We start from the raw sequence: 20,828 nt of genomic DNA on the forward strand, positions 1-20,828 counted from the left end.
CTATCCACAACTCCACCAATCTTCGTATCGTCTGCAAATTTACTGATGCTGGAGGGAATAGAAGGGGTTCGTGTCTACGTTGACAATATCATAATCTGGTCCACAACCCCAGAGGAACATGTGTCACGACTCAAGAGAGTATTCGACGCATACATGAACATGGCCTCAAGCTAAACAGGCCCAAGTGCTGTTTTGTAACATCCATGCTGAAGTTCCTGGGCGATCAGATTTCGCGGCATGGTGTGCGCTCGGACACAGACAAAATTAAAGCCATCGAGGCAATGAAAGTCCCCGAGGACAAGAAGGCAGTACTGCGCTTCCTGGGAATGGTCAATTTCTGTGGCAAGTTCATCCCGAATTTGGCCACACACACCACGGCCCTACGCAACCTGGTGAAAAAATCAACCGCCTTTGAGGGAAGGCGGAGCACTGAACAGAGTGGCTAGAGCTGAAAGCCAGGCTCACCACTGCACCAGGCCTTGCATTCTTTGACCCAGAACGAGAAACCAAGATATCTCCCGGCAACAGATGAGATAAACAGCCTTAGAATTAGAGGGGGTAAATTCAGAACAGAAATGCGGAGACATTTCTTCAGCTAGAGAGTGGTGGGCCTGTGGAATTCATTGCCGCGGAGTGCAGTGGAGGCCGGGACGCTAAATGGCTTCAAGGCAGAGATAGATAAATTCTTGATGTCGCGAGGAATTAAGGGCTACGGGGAGAATGCTGGTAGGTGGAGTTGAAATGCCCATCAGCCATGATTGAATGGCGGAGTGGACTCGATGGGCCGAATGGCCTTACTTCCACTCCTATGTCTTATGGTCTTATGGTCTTATATCCACAGATGCAAGTCAGGATGGCATTGGGGCGGTGTTGCTTCAAAGAGACGACACATCATCCTGGGCACCAGTAGCATACGCGTCACGGGCAATGACACCCACTGAGACCAGATATGCGCAGATTGAGAAGGAGTGTTTAGGTCTTCTCACTGGCATCCTCAAATTTCATGATTATGTCTACGGTTTGCCAACATTTACTGTTGCGATGGATCATAGGCCTCTGGTCCACATCATCCAAAAAGACCTGAACGACATGACGCCCCGTCTGCAGAGAACTCTTCTCAAACTCCGGAGGTATGATTTCAATTTGGTGTATACACCTGGCAAGGAGCTCATCATCGCCGATGCATTGTCCCGCTCCGCCAACTCACCCAGTGAGCCATTGGAGATCATCCAGCACATTGAATTGCAGGTACAACTGTGTGCAAGCACTCTCCCGGCAGCAGATGAGAAGATTGTTCTCATCCTAGAAGGGACGGCCAAAGACCCCCTGTTGCAGTGAGTCATCCACAACCTCAGCAATGGCTGGCAGAAAGGGCAATGCCCTCAATTCTACAACGTCAAGGACGACCTGAAGCTGATCGGCATCCTGATCAAGCTGGACAGGATAGTCATCCCACTACGTCTCCAGAGCATGGTGCTGCAGCAGATTTATGAGGGACACCTGGGCGTAGAAAAGTACAGACGCAGGGCCCGGCAAGCTGTCTACTGGCCCGGCATCAACCAGGACATCACGGACATGGTCCTGAACTGCGAAACCTGTCAGAGGTTCCAACCAGTGCAGAGCAAGGAGACGCTCCAAACACATGATCGAGAGACCTCTCTGTGGTCCAAGGTTGGCATTTACCTATTCCACACCAGCCTTCCCGAACAGGCGCCGGAATGTAGCGACTAGGGGCTTTTCACAGTAACTTCATTTGAAGCCTACTTGTGACAATAAGCGATTTTCATTTCATTTTTCATTTTCACACTAATCGTCGCGACTATATCTTAATCATCAATTACTTTTTGAACTATCCTGAGGTGCTGAAGCTGCCAGACCTCACCTCACGGACCTTCATCAAAGCGTGTAGAGACATTCTCACGGCATGGCATCCCAAACACCAACATGAGCGACAATGGCCTGTGCTTCCACAGTCGAGAATGGTCCACGTTTGCCAAGAGCTACAATTTCAGGCATGTCACCTCCAGTCCGCACTATCCACAGTCCAATGGCAAAGCCGAAAAGGGGTGCACATCGTTGAGCAGCCCATCCGCAAGGCCTCGGACTCCGCTTCTGACTTACACCTTGCACTACGTGCGTACCGGGCGATCCCTTGTCCACTGGCATGTTGCCAGCTCAACTCCTGATGAACTCCGGACGACGCTTCCAGCCATACACGTGCCCAACCTTGATCACCTCCTGGTTCTGCAGAAGATGCAGCAGCTTCGTGACAGCCAGAAGCAGGGCTATGACACACATGCCACTTTGCATTTCTAGTCCAAAGACAATACTGAGTTACTACAGTTAGGTTAGCAGAGAGTCAAATTCATTTGAGAACTGTGTTAATAGTTCAATAAACATGTTGAACTAATTTCAGAGTCTGGAGAATCCTTTAGTTAAGACTGCATCAAGTAGCTGCCTGTGTTATCCGAAGCGGCATAACACTACAGTCTCTATGCTTGACACTGAAGTGACCATAAAACTGCACCCGATTATAACTCTGCTTCTGGTTTCTTTTTTTTCTTAGCCCTGCTACCTTAGCTCAAAGAGCAACATCTCAACAAGGTGCACTGGTACTTACTTCTGACATTGTCATGCTGTTATCGACAGGAGTGTCCTAGCAAAAGAGAAAGGTGACTGATGAAGGGATGATTGTGCCTAGTGACAGAAAATGCTTACTGAAATAAAAATGTATTCCCTGCTCCTTCGCCCTGCCTCAAGGTGCTGACTAATACTGACTAATACTGGGATGTGGTCTCACAGATAATGTCTGTATTTCAGTAACTTGCTGATCTAATTGATCAGATGGTGAATGTTGACTATTGGTCTAGGATTTCATTAAAACTAAGGTGTGAGAAAGTTGCAAAAGAAAATGCAAAGGATTATGGACAGGATAAATGATTGACCAAGACCATGGCAGATGGAGTATAATATGAGGAAATGCAAAACCATCTGCTTTGGGAGGTCAAGCAGTATATTTTAAATGGATAATAGGTTAGTAAACATAGGGCTTTCAGAGGGAATTGGATGCTTTTGTTTAATCACTGTGGCTCATTCTGTGTCATCTGCAAGGTTCAGAAACTCACCAATTCTTGTTCAGCAACACCTTCCGAATCTGACTTCTACTGCCGAGAAGGACAAGGGCAGCAGGCACATGAGAACACTACCACCTGCAGGATCTCCTCCAAGTCACACTTTATCCTGAAGAGGAAATAGTGATGTATGGTTGTTTTCGCACTGGGGGAAGGTATACGGTGACGTTCTCCAGGGCCACTGATTTTCTTGACTTGCTAGGCTCGCATGTAAAGGGTGCAACTTAAACATTTTCTGGTGACTCAAAACTTAAAAGCGGGTGAACTATGAGGATGATAGTGATAGGCTTCAAGATTACATCAGCGAGTTGGTGGATACACAGCAGATAAAATTAAATGCAGAGAAAAATGAGGCAATGTACTTTTCGCAGGAAGAGTGAGGAGAGGCACTGTAAACTAAAGGATAACATTCAAAGGAAGTGCAGGAATAGAGAAAGCTGGGGGTATTTATGCACAAATTATTGAAAGTGGCAGGGTGGGCAGAGAAAATGGTTAAAAAGGCATATGGGAACCTGGGCCTGAATTTTATGCTCCCTCTTGGCAGGCTTTGAGGCAGTGTGTGTGTGTGTGTGTGGGGTGGGGGGGGGGGGGGGGGGGGTGGGGGGGGGGGGGGGTGGGGGGGGGGGGGGGGGGTTAGGTGGTTAAATTCCATGGACAGGATTCCTGCCAGGTTCTTGCCCGCTCCAACCTGGATAGGATTTTACAGTGGGGTGGGCAATGTCTCGGATGGGATGGTTTGGTGAAGTATCATCACAGGATGGTTACAAACACAGAAGGAGGCCATTCAGTCCATTGTGTCTGTTCTGGTTCTCTGCAAGTTCATCTCAACTTGTTTAATTTCGCTGCCCCTTCCCTGAGGTGGTGATTAAATTCCCTTTTGAAAAACAGGATTGAATCTTACTCCAGATTCCAAATACACTCTATGATAAAACATTTTTCCTCATTATGCTGTTAATCCTTTTCCCAGTCAGCTTAAAGTGGTGTCCTTTGGTTCTTGACCGTTTTGCCAATGGAAACAGTCTGTCTCTATCTGTCAGGCCCCCACGCCACCTGTCAAATTTCTCTTCAACCTTCTCTTCTGTAAAGAGAACAATCCCAGCTTCTCCAATCTATCCACATAACCTATCCCCAGAACCATTTCCATAAATCTTTTCTGCAATCTTTTGAAAGCCTTCACATCCTTCCTAAAGTGTTGTGCCCAGACTGGTTAAAATACTCCAGTTGAAGCCAAACCAATATTTTATCAAGTTTCATCATGACCTCCTTGCTTTTATACTCTATACCTTCATTTATAAAGCCCAGGGCCTGAATTCTTTGGGTGTTGAGGGCTCGACCCTTGCCATCCGGAGTGTTAGTGGGTTTGGTTCCTGCTGACTCTGACAAGCCAGCTATTTTATGCTCTCAGAAGATTGATTGGCAGCAGATGGGACTTCTGTTCCCACTTGAAAGGTAGTCCCACTTTGGAGAGCTGCGGAATAATCAGATTGGCCACAGCTCCCCAGCTCACCCAGGCATAGTGCTGCAGTGGCTAGAAGAGGCACTGCAGTGACATGGCTGGGACTAAGTGTTGGGACATGGAGGCCAGGTAAGTGGTATGGGTCCCAGGGAGGGGAGGGGGACGATTGGGCTATCAGAGAATAGGCTTCGGGAGTTGGAGGTCTGGAGGTGCCCAATCCTCGAGGGGATTGCGCCTCCAGTCAAAAAGAGGGTTCCAATCCCACCCACCCCACCCACCTTCCAACCTGAGATTGAAGATTGAAATGTTTCCTATTTCGTATCCTGAGCTTTCTGGCACCTGCCTCAAGGGCTTTAATAGGGGAAAGGGTGGGATTCACCACATCCCTCCTTCTTTAAGTCCTTTATACAATCTTCAAAAACTAATTCACTCAGTCTTAAATATTAACTCAACGTTATGTACATGAGTTGGACAATTATAAATCGAGTCTTTAAGGGAGGTTTCTGATTCTTGAAGAGTGGCGTAATTCTGTAGTCTGAGATGTTTCCACAAGATTGATGTTAACTGGAACTGCAATAATGGGTACCTCTTCTGACACAGTCAATTCATCACTATTTGCTTCCATGGAGACATCAGTCAGATTGATAACAAGGCGATCAGGTATTTTAGTGCTTACTGGTTTGAAAACAAAATAGCAACACTGACTGCTGGAGTGCCTCTCTACTCCTCATGTGGTCCATGTGTTTATGAATGATTTGTCCCTCCATGTCCACATGTTGTGAAAGGAGTCCAGTCTTAGAGACGGTAATTGCGAAGATCCAAGTTGATCCACTCCTGAGGTTTCTCACATACACGGCTTCAATTACCATAAATGATCAGCTGTACTATGTGAATCATGGCTTACTTTCTGATTACATTGTCTCACTTTTACCCTCACTCCAAATTTGGAAACACAAGGCTCAATCTCATTCTGACATGATGCTTTAACAGCAGTTCTGCTGGTGGAACTCCCGTTGTTGCATGTGGAGTGGTACGATAGCTGAGGAGCAATTGAGATTTTGGCCTCCAAGGTTCCTCCTGACAGTTTCTTTTGGCGAGACGTGAACGTTTGGATGGCTCTCTCAGCTCGTCTGCTGGATGATAGGCGGTAAGGCACAGTTCTATGGTTAGTAATACTGTTGGAGAGTGGTCAAGTTTTGAAACTCAGCACTTGTGAATGTGGTTCCAATGTCCGATGCCATGACTTCACGTAATCCGTGAGTTGAAAAGCATTGGTGTAATCATTTGATGGTAGCATGCGATGGAGGTGACTTCACCTCAAAAATGTCCATCCGTTTAGAGTATGCATCAATCACAAGCAAAACATTGTGCCCAGGAATGGACCACCATAATCAATATGGATTTGTACCCATGAGCTGACAGGCCATTTCCAAGGGTGATTTGGGCTGCAGCAGGCAGTCTTTGTTGCAGTTGGCATTGCTGACAGTGTTTGACTAGCTTCTCAGTATCAGCATCAATATCAGGCCACCATACACAACTACTGGCAAGCATCTTCATCTTTGAGATGCCAGGATGAGTGCTGTGTAATTCAGTTAGGAGCAGCTTTCTACCTGGGATAGGAATGACTACTCTTGCTTCCCAGAGTATGATGCCATTCTGACAACTCAATTCATTCTTGCGGGTAAAGAATGGCTCATTTACCCATCATATAAGCATTTTGTCTCAATTGGTCCAGTTCATGATCTGCTTTGCTGAGACTGGCAATGTGTCTAAATAATTTAATGCCATGATGATTTCTTGTGGTATTGGAGAACATCTGATACTTTCTTGCAATGGGAGATAGCTAAGAGCATCCACATTCGCTTTGTGTGTTCCAGGTTGGTGTTTGAAAGTATATTCATAGGCGGATAAAATTTATGGATATTGTTGAATTCTAGCCAAGGCGATTGGCGGGGTAGCACTGTCCTCGTGGAAGAGACCCAAGAGCGGTTTGTGGTCAGAAACAATGTAAGTACCGGTGGAATTTCTTGACACCAAAGAGAATCCTTCCTTCTCGGCTTGTGAGTAGCCTTTTTTGGCCTCTGAGAGGGTTCTTGACACATAACCTATTGGCCTTTCAGAGCCGTCGTCCACCTCATGGGACATCACCGCACCAAGACCATATGGAGAAAAGTCGCAGGTCAATATCAATTCTTTAGATGGGTCGAATGTACTAACTGGTGTGAGGAATACAGCAATTACTTCACTCTGTTGAAAACTTCCTCCTGGGGAACCTTCCAATACTGACAATGGTGCTTCTTTTACCGAATATGCAAGGGGACCAATACCATAGATAAGTTTGGTTAGAAAAAGGTCCATAGGAGTTCACAATCCCCAAAAATCGATTTTGAGTTCTGCTGTGTTTGTGAGGACCTTTATCGCCTTAACCTTGTCTTCCATGGGGTGTAATCCTTGTGCATCTGCACTGTATCCAAGATAGGCTAATCAGTGCTTTGAAACCAGAACTTCTCTTTTTTGAGGTGAACACCAGCCTCCTGAAATCTCTTTAACACCTCTTATAAATTTGCTTGATTCTCAACCTCTGTCGATCCCTTTATAAGGACATCATCAAGTTATACTGCAATCTGCAATAGCCCCTGTAGCATACCCTCCATTGTCCTTTGGAATATTGCACATGCTGAAGACATGCCAAAGGGCAGGTGCATGTACTGGAATAGGCCTTTGTGTGTGTTATTCAAACATACACCCGGGAAGCATCATCCAATTCGAGTTGGTGATATGTGGTGGCTCATATCCAGCTTTGTGTAAGATTGACCTCCTGCCAGTTTTGCATACAGGTCTTCAGTTCTCAGGATTTGATATTTATTTAGCTTGGGGACCTGTTAGCTTATAATTGTCACAAATGCGGATGGTCTTGGCCGGTTTCAATACGGGTACTATAGCTACTGCCCATTCCGAGAATTGAACTGGCTGGATAATGGCTCATTATTCTAGTTTGTTTCACTCAGTATCTACTTTCTCTCGTAAGGCATATGGTACCAGTCTTGCCCTATAGAATCGGCGAGTCGCCCCTGGATCCATATAAATGTTATAGCCCATTTGATTTTGTCAAATTCATCACAAAAGATGCTCTCATATTTTCTTATCAGTTTGGGCAGTCCCCCTTCACGCACCAAAAACCTTGATCCAATTCAACTTTATTTCTTCAAGCCAATCGCAGATGAGAGGACTTGGTCCTTCACCCATCACGATTATCACTGAGAGCTGGGTAGACTGTTGTCCATAGCTTACAGATACCACTGTGGTGCCTTTTATTTGTATTGCTTCTACTGTAGAAGTCTTCAACTCGCCAGAAGTGCTCTTCAGGTTCAATAATTGGACTCCCTTGCTTAGGCACTGAAATATATGCTCGTCCATCACAGTGGCTGATGCCCCTGTATTCATTTCCAACTTCAGAGGCTTCCCATTTACCCCGAGCATTACAGTAATAGTATCTAGTTTACCTGTTTTTAGATTAAACAGAGAGTGAATACCAGAATCACTGGTTCTAGGCTGTTCCACATTGTATACTTGTAACATCTTGGCGGTTTGATTACTCTACAATCTTGACTTAGCTCTGCACTGTTTTATCAAATGTCCTCTTTTGTGACAATAAAAACATTCCGATTCGTTAAACCTACATGATTCAGGAATGTGGTAAACTTCCACTTCGAGTAATACTGATTGAGTGCCTATTCTGTACCTTTTTGTTTTGCTGGAGGTTGGAATAGTTTCCCGTTGTTTGGCAGTTTTGGCACCACGGATGGCTGCAGATACCTGCCCTAACCTGCCCAGGCAGCACGGTAGCATTGTGGATAGCACAATCGCTTCACAGCTCCAGGGTCCCAGGTTCGATTCCGGCTTGGGTCACTGTCTGTGCGGAGTCTGCACATCCTCCCCGTGTGTGCGTGGGTTTCCTCCGGGTACTCCGGTTTCCTCCCACAGTCCAAAGATGTGCAGGTTAGGTGGATTGGCCATGATAAATTGCCCTTAGTGTCCAAAATTTCCCTTAGTGTTGGTATGGGGATAGGGTGGAGGTGTTAACCTTAGGTAGGGTGCTCTTTCCAGGAGCTGGTGTAGACTTGATGGGCCGAATGGCCTCCTTCTGCACTGTAAATTCTATGATTCTATGATTCTAATTGGTGAACGGTGCCATTTTGTGCTCTGTGCAGCTCTTGTGCAACTTTTTCAGTATTTTCCATGGTCAGCTCTATCTTCATTGCTGTCAATCTCTACAAGCAATCTGTGTTGAAAAGTATTGATGGTCACAACTATCCTGTAACATGTCATTTAGGTTGGCTTCAAAATTACAATACTCCAATAATTGTTTCAGTTTAGTAATGCTTCAGTTTAGTAATGTAAGTTGCAATCAATTCGCCTGGAGCTCTTCCCGCGGTTAAATTTGTATATCTGGGGTATGACTGATGATTGAGATTGCAATTGAGCCTTCACTAAATCCATGAGCTCCCTGTAAGATTTGGAGTCAGGTGCACTTGGGGCTGTAAGACTGTGAATAAAGTTATAAGGTCTGAGTTCCACAAACATTTTGTAGAATTGGTTTGTGTTTCGCCTCCTCCCCTATTTTGCTTGCTTGGAAATAACACACAAGGTGCTCACAGCATGGTGTCCAGTCCTCTGTAGAGGAGTCAAATGGGTCTATCTACCCAAAGGGAGGCATTCTGGTGACTATTTTCTTTTAAAACAGGATACTCACAGGTGTTGGTTCAGGGGCAGTGTCAGGATAACATTTACTGGTCACCAGATGTAAAGATGCACTTTCACAGACTTCATTAGTGAACACAAAAGGTATTTATGAATAAGAGTAGTACTGCAGCCTCGTTGTTGTATCTAGTTCCTAAAGTATCACTTTGCCCAGTAGCCTCTCTCATCACAGTGGCCATGTGACCATTCCTCTACTATGTTACCCTTAAGAGGACAATCACCACAGATATGTAAGTGAATGATGGGTGGGGAAGGAAACAGGCTAAAGCACATTACTTTTCCAATCACCAAACCATTGTGAATCATCACTGTTGAAGCTCATGTGTAAAAAGAAGTGTCACCCATGTGCAGTGCCTGAACAATAGGCTTGTACACCAATATAAGACAGTGCCAACTGGAGAAATGGTTTTTGGGGTTGTTCTTTATAGCAACAAATGCGAAGAAGAGCTCTGATCGGAGTATTCAAAATCATGAAAGGTTTTGTTAGACTAAATAAACATAAACTGTTTGCAGTGGGAGAAGATTCTTTAAGCAGAGGACACACATTCAGGGTGATTGCTAAACGAGCCAGAGGCAACATAAGGAGACCTTTTATTGCGCAATGGGTTGCTATGACCTGGAATATGCTGTCTGAAAGGGTATTTCAAAGGAAAATTGGAGAAATACTTGAAGGGGGGAAAAATGACAAGATAATGGGGAAAGACTAAGGGCGAAATTCTCCCCCCCCCCCACGACGGGTGGGAGAATAGCGGGAGGGCCTTCCCGACTTTTTTGACGCCCTCCCGCTATTCTCCCCGCCGAAATCCCGACACGAATCGCTGCCGCCGTTTTTTTACGGCCGGCAGCGATTCACAGCTGTTAGAAGGGCCGAAGTCCCAGCCCTTTACGACCTTTTTACGAACGGCAAACACACCTGGTCCTGCCGTTCGTAAAAACGTCGTGACCACCTGGAAAAAATAACCATGGCACCGATTGGCACGGCAGTACCACGGCCGTGCCAAGGGTGCCATGGGCCCGCGATCGGTGCCCACCGATCGCGGGCAGCGGGCCCGATGCCCGCGCACTATTTGTCCTTCCGCCGCCCCGCAGTATCAATACGCGGGGCGGCTGAGGGGCAACCCGGACCGCGCATGCGCGGGTTTCGCGCAAAAACGCGATGACGTCACCCGCGCATGCGCGGGTGGAGTCTTCCCACCTGCGCATGCGCGGCTGACGTCATATGACGCGTCAGCCGGCGCTAAGTCCGACAAGCGGGCTTAACGATTTTCGTTAAGCCCGACTTGTCGGAGCCTCCGACGTCGGGCTGCTAGCCCCGACGGGGGACCAGAATCGGTCCCCCGTCGGGAAGGGGCGCGATGCCGTAAAACCCGCCCGGGTTTTACGGCAGTTTGACGATTTCTCCCGTTTTGGGAGAATTTCGCCCTTAGAGAGCAGGATTAATTGGATATCTCTATCAAGAACCAGTTCTGACACAATGGCTTGATTGGTCTCCTTCTGTGCTGTAGCTGTATCATTTTATTGGAAATAACATAGAAAGTGGGACCGGAGAGAAAGTGGAGAGCTGGGGAATTTCAGTGGGGGATTATTAACTAGAAAGTGAAAAGTGAAAGTGAAAATCGCTTATTGTCACGAGTAGGCTTCAATGAAGTTATTGTGAAAAGCCACTAGTCGTCACATTCCGGTACCTGTTCAGGGAGGCTGGTACGGGAATTGAACCGTGCTGCTGGCCTGCCTTGGTCTGCTTTAAAATACAGCGATTTGGCTCCCTCCCAGAAGGGAGCAGCTCTGCCTGTCATTAACATTACAATTGGAAGGTTGCCCCCAGACTAAGAACAGAAAAATCCTTTTCCTATTCTTCAAAATGTTGCCCTATATTCCACCCCCTTTCTGTCTACTCCACTCTTGTAATTAATAGCAACTCTTTTCTGTACTTTTCAATTCCTAACTCTGTACATATTGCTTTGCCTCTGTTACCACCTTAAAAATTCACTACTAAAATTATCTTTCAAGTGACCTTTCAGTTTCCCCAGCTAACTTCTCTCCCCAGTATGTCCTACCCCTTATTTTGCAAAGCACCTTGGGATATGAATGGCTCCATGACACACATACTACTGCCACTGTTTTCAAGACTGACTTTGTTGGGGGAGGGGGGCAATGAATTATTCATGTTGTTGGGTTATTGATAGGTGTGTAACAAATGGACTGCTAGTTATTTGTCTGTGGAGGCCATGCCTCTTTAAGGCAGTAGCATTTTTAAGTGGAAAAAATGTCAGCCTATTGTATTTTGATAATTTTGGTCATTGAGACTGCAGCATGGGTCAAAAAAGCACTTATTCTGTTTTGAAGTTGTTGCCAATCCAAATCCTCTGCTGCTGAACTGAAACACAATTATGTTCAATTTGGCTTGAAGTGTTTGCCATGATATCTGTCCGCATAACCGTGTTCTCAGACAGTTATAACAATGTAAAGCCCCTTTTCTCATGTTTACATCCTAAATGCTCTTTTGATCTCAGCTTATCTACTCCTCCATGTATTTTTTTGTTTTCTTCGCCAGGTGATCAGCTTGATCTTAAACCTTTTGAGGTAAAACCAACATATTTTCAATTTGGAACCAGCAACAAAAAAAAATACAAAGATAGCAAATGACCTGGCAGTTCACTCCAAAAACAGCCTCGTAATCCCTTACTACCAGTCATGCAATCTGATATCATGTATTTACTTAATCAGAAACACTTGTAATATGCACTCATTGACGTCACTTGGCTGTGCTTTTCAGTGCATAAAACTAAGGCAGATCGGAGACTAGAAATGCCACTGGGAATTGTAAACTTTCAGCACAGAAAATCAGATTTGTGCTTACAATGTTATAAAAAATAATAGATATCCTGGAGCCAGTTAAAGACAGTAACAGAATCTCAGGGTTCAGATACTCTGTTCAAACAACTGTATTGTTCTCACGATCTGACCCTCTTAATTGGGCCATTGCCTTGCAACTCTTCATGTTCTACGGAACAGCATCCTGGGTGGCCCAACAACATTTGCTCAGAAAGATCCGTTCATAACCTGCAAGGCCAGGCTCCTTGGATAACGTATCACCAGCATCTCCCTCCGGAAAGGTTACTACTTTTTGCCAAGTCTAAACATGGGCTTGAAAGATCCTATGGCATTATTTCAAAGCAGGGCAGGGCATTTTCCCTGCTGTCCTGCACAATATTTCTCCCTCAAACCAACAATAAATAACAAATCATTTGGTCATTATCATATTGCTTTTGTGGGACTTTGCTGTTCTTTAATTGGCTGATGTGTTCTCCACATCACATTAGCACTTCAAACATACTTCATTGGCAGTAAAGTGCTTTGAGCCATCATGAGGTTGTGAGAGAAGCAATATAGAATAGGTGTTCATCTGTCTCTAATCCTTATCTGAATTTTGACATCTGCTTTGCTGAAACCACAAAGCAAAGCTTGTCAATCTAGGACGTTGGCAACCCCCAGTGGCTCAGTAAGTGTATCTCAGTGAGTGGCTGGGCCATGACAACCAGAAAGGTCTCAGATGTGATCACTGTGCTGTGCTGAGGTAACTAATTTCAGGAGTAGGTGAGGCACACTTTATCTTAGCAACAGCTAATGGGAAAATCAGCCAGACTTGGCGACATGGTGATGCAGCTGGCTAGCATTGCTGCCTCACGGTGCTGAGGTCCCAGGTTCGATCCCGGCTCTGGGTCACTGTCCATGTGGAGTTTGCACATTCTCCCTATGTCTGCGTGGGTCTCACCCCCACAACCCGAAAAGGTGAATTGGCCACACGAATTTGCCCCTTCATTGAAAAAAAGAGAATTGGGTACTTTAAATTTATAAAAAAAGCAAAAGAAAAATAAATTGTTCTTAACTGAATTTATAAGAAAAAAAAATCTGCCAGACTTCCCAGTCCAGATAACTATTCAGAAACCTGTGCTGCAAGTGTCTATGCGGATGTCAAATGCAGACAGCATAAAACGTAGCCTACACCATTTGAGCTAAAGACAATAACACATTGGCCACATCCATGAGGTTGAGCACAGTGTTTCTCAGCATGAGATCTCCAGACTCCTGAGGGAGAGTCGGGATTTTTCAGCCGTCATGAAATAGTCAAGTAACAAGCAAATGAATATGGCTGGAGCCAGGCTTGTAGTGTGTGCTGATGGGGCTATGAAAATCACCAGTTACATTTACAAAGACTGGTTGGCACCAGGTGAATTTCATAGAATCATAGAATCCCTACAGTGCAGAAGGAGGGCTTTCAGCCCATCAAGTCTGCACAACCCTCTGAAAGAGCTCCCTATCTAGACCCAATCCCCATCCTATCCCCGTAACCCAACCTAGGGGCAATTTATCATGGCAATCCACGTAACCTGCACACCTTTGAACTCTGGGAGGAAACTGGAAACCCATGCTGACATGGGGAGAACGTGCAAACTCGTCCGAGGTTGGAATCAAACCCGGGTCGCTGGCTCTGTGAGGCAGCAGTGCTAACCACTGTGCCATCGTGCTGCCTTGTGGATTTGTTTATTGTCACATGTACCGAGGTATAGTGAAAAGTATTTTTCTATGTGCAGCTCAAACAGATCATTTAGTACGAGAAAAGAAAATACGTAATAGGACAACACATGGTACACAATGTAAATACATAGATACCAACATCGGGTGAAGCATACAGGAGTGTAATATTAATCAGATCAGTCCATAAGAGGGTGGTTTAGGAGTCTGGTAACAGTGGGGAAGTAGCTGTTTTTGAATCTGATCGTGCATGTTCTCAGACTTTTGTATCTCCTGCTCAATGGAAGAAGTTGGAAGAGCGAGTAAGCCGGGTGGGAGGGGTCTTTGATTATGCTGCCCTCTTTCCAAAGACAGCAGGAGGTGTAGATAGAGTCAATGGATGGGAGGAAGGTTTGCGTGACGGACTGGGCGGTGTTCACGACTCTATGAAGTTTCTTGCGGTCTTGGGCCGAGCAGTTGCCATACCAGGCTGTGATACAGCCAGATAGGATGCTTTCTATGGTGCACCTGTAAACGTTGGTAAGAGACAGTGTGGACATGCTGAATTTCCTTAGTTTCCTGAGGAAGTATATGTGCAGTTGTGCTTTCTTGGTCGTAGCGTCGACGTGGGTAGACCAGGACAGATTTTTGGTGAAGTTGAAGCTGTCAACCATCTCCACCTCGGCCCCGTTGATGCTGACAGGGGTGTGTGCAGTATTTTGCTTTCTGAAGTCAATGACCAGCTCTTTAGTTTTGCTGGCATTGAGGAAGAGATTGTTGCCGTCACACCACCCCACTAGGTTCTCTATCTCCCTCCTGTATTGTGACTCATTGTTGTTCAAGATCCGACTGACTATGGTTGTGCCGTCAGCAGACTTGTAGATCGAGCTGGAGCCAAATTTTGCCATGCAGTCGTGTGTGTATAGGGTGTATAGTAGGGGGCTAAGTACGCAGCTTTGTTGGGCCTTGGTAATGAGGACTATCATGGAGGAGGTGTTGTTGTTTATCCTTACTGATTGTGGTCTATGAGTCAGAAAGTTGAGTTGCAGGTTGAGGAGCCAAATCCTAGGTTTTGGAGCTTTGATATGAGCTTGGCTGGGATTATGGTGTTGAAGGCAAAGCTGTAGTCGATAAATAGGAGTCTGATGTAGGAGTCCTTATTGTCGAGATGCTCCAGGGATGAGTGTAGGGCCAGGGAGATGGCATCTGCTGTAGACGGTTGCAGCGGTATGCGAACTGCAATGGATCCAGGCATTCTGGGAGTATGGAGTTGATGTGCCTCATGACCAACCTCTTGAAGCACTTCATTATGATCGATGTCAGGGCCACCGGACGGTAGTCATTGAGGCACGTTGCCTGGTTCTCCTATGGCACTAGTATGATGGTGGTCTTTGTGAAGCAGGTGGGGACCTTGGAACAGAGTAGGGAGAGGTTGAAGATGTCCGTGCACACATCTGCCAGCTGGCCCGTGCAGGATCTGAGTGTACAACCAGGGACCCCGTCCGGATCCATTGTCTTCCGAGGGTTCACTTTCAGGAAGGCCGATCTGACTTTGGAAGCTTTGACGGTGGGTATGGGTGTGTCTGGGGGCTGCTGGGACCCTCGACAGCAGTTTGTTGGTATCCTGCTCGAACTGAGCATGGAATGCATTGAGTTCATTGGAGAAGGGTGTGCTGCTGCCGGAGATACTGCTCGGCTTCGCTTTGTAGCCCATTATGTTGTTTAGGCCTTGCCACAACCCACGAGAATCTGTAACGCTAGCCTGTGACTCTAGCTTGGTCTGATACTGTCTCTTGGCATCTCTAAAGGCTTTGCGAAGGTTGTATCTGGGTTTCTTGAATAGGTCAGGGTTCCGTGACGTGAATGCCTCAGACCTGTCCTTCAGTAGGGAGTCAATCTCCGATTAAGCCACGGTTTCCGGTTGGGGAACTTTCTTTGGCACGCAGACTTCTACACATTTGCTGATTAAGTCTGTGACAATGGTGACAGACTTGTTTAGGTTGGGTCGCTGAGTTCTTAAATATGGATCAGTCCACTGACTACAAGCAGTCATGTATGAGCTCTCTTTTTCTCGGACCAGCACTGCACGACCTTCTTAACCGGATTCCCCCACTTAAGTTCCTGCTTGTATGCCGGGAGAAGGAGCACCGTCTTATGGTCTGATTTTCCAAAGTGTGGTCAGGGGATGGAATGGTAGGCACCCATGATTTTTGTGTAGCAGTGGTCAAGAATATTGTCACCCCTGATGGGACAGGAGATGCGTTACTAGAATTTTAGCAGTACACTCTTGAGGTTGGCCTTGTTGAAGTCCCCGGCCACGATGAACAAGGCTTCTGGGTGTTCTGTTTCATTGTTGTTTATACCTGTGAACAGTTCGTCCAGCGCCTTCTTCACCTCTGCCTGGGGTGGGATGTAGACCGCAGTGATAATGGCTGAAGTAAACTCACGTGGTAGGTAGTACGAGGGAAGTTATTTTAAATATTAGCGCTAAATATTGCTTAAACTCTAAGAAAGATGACAAAAATATGAGTTTGCGCAGGTATTATGAATTAGTCTGTATCCAAATGCAGCACAACCTGGCCAATATCCAGGCTTAGGCTGACGAGGGCAATTAACATTCGTGCCATTCAAGTGCCAGGCCATGACCATTTCCAACAAGAGTGAATCTAACCATCGCCCCTTGATATTCAAAGACATTACCATCACTGAATCCCCCACGAATAACATCTTGGGCATTGCTGTTGACCAGAAACTGAACTAGACTAACCATATAAATACTGTGCCTACAAAGGCAAGTCAGAGGCTAGCAATCCTGCAGCGAGTAACTCGCCTCCTGACTCCCCAACGCACAGGTCAGGATTGATGGAATACTTTCCACTTGCCTGAATGAGTACAGTTCCAATAATGCTTAAGAAGCTTGATATAATTCAGGACAAAGCAATCTGCTTGATTGGCACTCCATTCACAAACATTGACTTCCTCCACCAACGTTGCACAATGGCAGCCGTGTGTACCATCTACAAGTAGCACGCAGGAACACACCAACACTCCTCAGACAGCATCATCCAAACCCACGATCCCTACCATCTATAAGGTCAAGAACAACAACCACATGGGAACAATATGTTACAGCTCGCATTAGACCTACGGGATAGAAACAACTAGCCTCCTGCTGAGCCTCGTTGAGTATGAGCTCTCCCGCTGAGGGGTGGGGAGTCCATGAGACTCTACTAGCCTGTAAAATAAAGGTCGGCCTGGTTTGGAACTGACACCGCAGACCCGGCTGGAACCTGGAGAGTATTGTAAATAGTATTACTCTGTAATAAAACTCGTTTCTCTTATACACTTGCCTTGGGCCCATCTGTGGCCACTAAAACCACCATTTGGAGGTTCTCCTCCAAGCCATACACCATCCTGACTTGGAAATATTTCACCATTCCTTCACTGGAACCTGGAACTCCCTTCCTAACAGCACTGTAGGTGTACCTACAGCACATGGACTGCGGCAGTTCAAGAAGGCAGCTCACTGTCGCCCTCACAGGGGCAATTAGGGATGGGCAATAAATACTGGCCTAGCCAGTGACTCCGACATCACGTGAACAAATTAAAAAATATATTATGAGTAATTTTTTCAGGCTCTACGGTGGCCGTGTTTACCAATCGATTTAAAAAGTGTTCCATCGGTGGTCATGGTGTGAGTGGTCACACACAGGGCAGCTCCTGTGTAAAGGTACAGAAAAGAGCTCTTTTTACCCGATACTGAGTGGAATTTTGATGAAAAGGCGTAGGGTGGAGGTTGGAGGAGTAGTTTCCTCCGGGAGTGGTATATCTGTTGGCTGTCAGACCCGGCAGAAAATAGTGAGAGAACAGGCTAAAGAGTTGGAGCAGGCCTGTACTGCAGCAACAGCCAGTTTAAGCAAGGTGATGGGGGAAGGGCTGATGCAAGCTGGAAGGCCCCAGATGGAGGAGCTGATGCCGTTTATTAAAGAGGAATTATGTCGGCAGAGGAAGGAAATGGGTGAGGGTCACTCGAAGGCCATCGAAGGAGCTGTGACACCCCTCAAGAGTTCTTTGGAATGGGTGAAGTGTTTGGAGGCCCAGGGGTTACAGATTTGGGAGATTGCAGGAGTGATCTCGGACCACAGTGATCGTGGGGTGTGGAGGCGGAGGTGGGGCTCCTACGAGACCTGTGGAAAACGTTGAGGGCAAAGGTGGGGGAGCAGAATATCTCAAGAAGGCAGAACCTGCGAATAGTCGGCCTGCCTGAAGGAGTGGAAGGTGTGAGTGCCACGAGGTATGACTCGAAGATGCTGGCGGGGCTGGTGGTGGAAAGGGTGCTAAATAAGGCACCTGAAGTGGACTGAGTGCATAGGTCCCTGAGGTAGAAGCCTAGAACTGGGGAGCCGGCACGGGCGGTTATCGTAAGACTCCACAAATTTGTGGAGAAAGAGAAGATTCTGTGATGGGCCAGGGAGAAGCGTACCAGCGACTGGGAGGGGCACAAGGTCCGAATTTATCAGGTCATCGGGTCCGAGTTGGCAAAGCGGCGGGCAGGCTTCAACAACGCCAAGGTGGTGCTATACCGGCGGCAGATCAGGTTTGGGGTGCTCTACCCAGCAAAATTATGGGTGACGTTCAGAGGCCGGGAGTATTATTTTGAGATCCCAGAAGCGGTTGAGGACTTAATTACGGAGCATAAATTGGGGGAGAACTGAGCAGGCAATACTTGAGGATTGGGGTGCTGGCACTTTGCAATGGCTGGGAGCGTGTTTGAAGTGGGGGTAGGTTTTGGGGATTTTGACCTTTTGGGGGGGGGGGGGGTGGGGGTTGCTGTTTACTGTTGATATTGTAAGGGGTTATAGGAGTTGTAAGGGTTTGCATGGGTGAAGAGTTTGTGTGGGGATGGATGTTCCCATCCCCCCATCTGTTTTATGGGACGGTTTGTGTTTAACATTTGTTTGCTTGCTTTTGGAGAAGGCTGCCTGGAGTTCAGGAGAAGTGCTTGTTTAGGTGGGGGAGGGTAAGCCCTGGGAATGCTTAGGAGTTTGTACAGGGCTCCACCCTTGGCTCCGCCCAAGACTCCTCCCCCTGGACTGCTGTATAAATACCAATGCTCAGAGCCAGTCGTTCAGTTCATCGAGAGTTCAACGCGGAACAGGCTGGCTCTGTTGTAAGTAGATTAAAACCACTGTTCATATCTTAAAGCACGTGTCTAGTGAATTGATGGTTCCATCAGACACCTTATTCAAATTTGGGCACCAACACTTTGGTCTTTACTAATGTAGTGTTCTTTTAGCTGGCAATGAGATGCAATTTCTGTCCCTGTACTGGGAGCTGAGGAGGCCACTTTAGCCAGGGCCGGCTCAAGGCACCGGCAACTCGGGCAGTAGCCCGGGGCGCCATGTGCTGGGGGGCGCCAGAGACTCGGGTCCCGCGCATGCGCAGTTGGGCCGGTGCCAACCAGCGCATGCGCGGTGGCCGCCCTCCCCCAAGGCGCCCCCCCCCCCGGTCCGCCCCGCTCGGTCCGCCCCCCCGCCCCCCCTCGGGTCCGCCCCCCCTCGGGTCCCCCCCCGCTCCCCCCCTCGGCCCCCCCCCCACCCCTCGGCCCCCCCCCCCCGCCCCCCCCCCCCACCCCTCGCCCCCCCCCCCACCCCTCGCCCCCCCCCCGCCCCTCGCCCCCCCCCCCCCCCCCCCAAGGGTGCCGAAGTTCAGCTTGCCCGGGGCGCCAGCAACCCTAGGGCCGGCGCTGACTTTAGCACCTGATCAGAGAGCACTGTGCAGCACAATTTATGGCTTTGATGCCTGGTTTTAATTGAAAAAAATGTCAAGGAGCACCTACAAACTGGACGGTATGGTACAATGTCAAATAAATTGTAACTTTAACAAGTCAAAATGTATTTCTACAGTGATATGGATGGGATTCCCCTGCCCTCCTGCTTAAAGGAAGATGAATAAAGTCAACATTCCTGTAGAGTTATTAGGAAAGATGACTAAAATTTAAGAAAGGCTGCACGACAACGTCCATGGAGTCATACGGCACATCAAGAGACTAATTTGGGTGCACTCTGAGGTGAAGTTGAGGCATTGCAGAGGGCACACAAACCTCCAAAACTCTCATTTACCTAACCCTTCAAGACTGCCCACTCCACATTTTGAAGATTCTGCAGATGGCGCACTGGACATGATAGGTATCTCAGAACACATCAAACCATTCACTCCCTCCACCACTGAGACACAGTGGCAGCAGTGTATATCATTTACAAAATACCCATGACTTCTACCACCTATAAAGACAAGGGTAGCAGATACATGGGAACACCACTACCTGCAAGCTCCCCTCCAAGTCACTCACCACCCTGACTTGGAACTACATTGCAGAAAAATATTGTAAATAAACCGCAAGTTAGTCAGCATCTATAAAGGGGAAAAGTAGGTTAGTGTCATTTTGGGTACGCAAGCAGATGAGATCCTTCCCCCACATAACTTGCTTATATTCGTTAACTGTGCTTCCAAGCTGATTTCTCTGTCGTAAAGTGTTTGTTTCTTTAATAGCAAAAAGGAATCTCACCTATTTTTACCTTCCAAATGGCCTACTGTGCACTTCCAGAATTTTCTGTTTACATTTCACATTTTCAGCGCTCCGCGGTTTCTTTTATCTCATTAAACTTTCTAGCTGTTTTCCATGGGGATAAGACCCCGTGGTCATTTAACACCAGCGACTAGAAATCGTTGAACAACAGAACTCCAGCTATCCTTTTGAAGGTCGAACCTCAAAGCTCCGTGAAATGTTAGCCTGTTCCTGTGGAGGAACAAAACGATGGCTGAATCTAGTTGGCCATCCGCAAACTAGGCCGAAGGTCATCGAGTTAAGCGGGTCACTGTCAGCCAGGTTGTTGTTCTCAAAAGCAACATTGTTCCGGAGGGTTTTAACACTTGTGGAATTGATAATGAATCACGCACATCCA

This window comes from Scyliorhinus canicula, chromosome 9 (assembly GCF_902713615.1).
Source record: "Scyliorhinus canicula chromosome 9, sScyCan1.1, whole genome shotgun sequence".
Lineage (NCBI taxonomy): Eukaryota > Metazoa > Chordata > Chondrichthyes > Carcharhiniformes > Scyliorhinidae > Scyliorhinus > Scyliorhinus canicula.